Source organism: Galeopterus variegatus, unplaced genomic scaffold (genome assembly GCF_000696425.1).
Source record: "Galeopterus variegatus unplaced genomic scaffold, G_variegatus-3.0.2 Scaffold93, whole genome shotgun sequence".
Lineage (NCBI taxonomy): Eukaryota > Metazoa > Chordata > Mammalia > Dermoptera > Cynocephalidae > Galeopterus > Galeopterus variegatus.
The window spans coordinates 996773-998051 of record NW_007726204.1 but is presented as its reverse complement, the minus strand read 5'-3'; positions in this window follow the sequence as shown (position 1 = coordinate 998051).

Sequence of the window (1279 nt, the reverse complement as noted above, 5' to 3'; positions counted from 1 at the left end):
CTGGCCCACGCGCCTCCACGCACCCGGCCGCGGCGTGTGATGCACAGCTGCACTCGCGAGGGGCAGAGGTAGCGTCACACAGTCACACACTCCCACGCTGCCACACACGCACGGGATCACGACAGCGTCACAAACACACTCTTCACATCCACACACTCACTCGGTGTCACCCCCTCATATGGGGTCACACAGGGTCAGACCTTAAAAATCCCTCATCTGGGGGTCTCACTGTCACACACCCACACGGTGTCCCACACCGGAACAGGGCCCAATAGTGTCACGTACTATGACATACTGAAATAGGGCCACCAGCCCTCACGCGCTGTCACAAACAAACACACATATGACACACATGGTTACACACTCCCAGGGGGTCACAGAGTGTCATATACTCACACACAACGGACAGCTTCACAATCAGTGTCACACACTTTTACACACTCGAACTTGTCACGCCAGTCACCCACTCACATCCTGCATTGCCACACACTCATACATCATACAGTTACAAGGGGTCACGAATAGCATCACAAGAACAGTAACACCTACAGCCACACACAAATGGGGTCGCAATGTCACACATACATGTCACATATGGTGTCGCACAGTCACAATCTAGTAGTCACACACTCCCATATAGCATACCTCAAGCATGTCCTACATTCACACCATATCACACAGGCTGACATACAGTGTCACCACAAGGTCACAAAACGACAGCATCAATGCCTGCCACATATGGGGTCATACACAGTCACACTGTAACAGGGTTACACAGGGCCGCACAAGGTGTCACCCACAATCACGTTCTCTCTTGTGGTTACACACATGTACATAGACACGCAGTTACACAGTGTCACACCCACACACCTACTCTGTCCTCCCTCACTTTCTCCCCTTGCTTGTTCGAGGAGGCCATGGGGCATAGCATGAGTCCCAGATGATGGATTTGGAGGCGCTGGGGAAAGAGGCGTGAGCTAGGAGACCGGTGGGCGAGGCCCGCGCTCGCCTCTCCCGCTCCGGGTGGCTAAAGCGCGGAGGCGGGGCTCTGAGTGACAAACTCTCCCGGCCTCACACACTCGCGCTCTTCCTCGATGGAGGCGTGGCCTTACCTGGCCCCGCCTTCCAGTCTAAGTGGCGGGCGGAGAGGGCGGTGCGGAGGGTTAGCCAATGCGAGCTGAGTCCTGCCCCGCCCAGCCTCAGTCTTCCAAGTTGGAGGTGTGGCCTGTTTAGCCTCGCCCCCTGGCCTGAGCAGTGGGCGTGGGGACAAAGCTAGCTG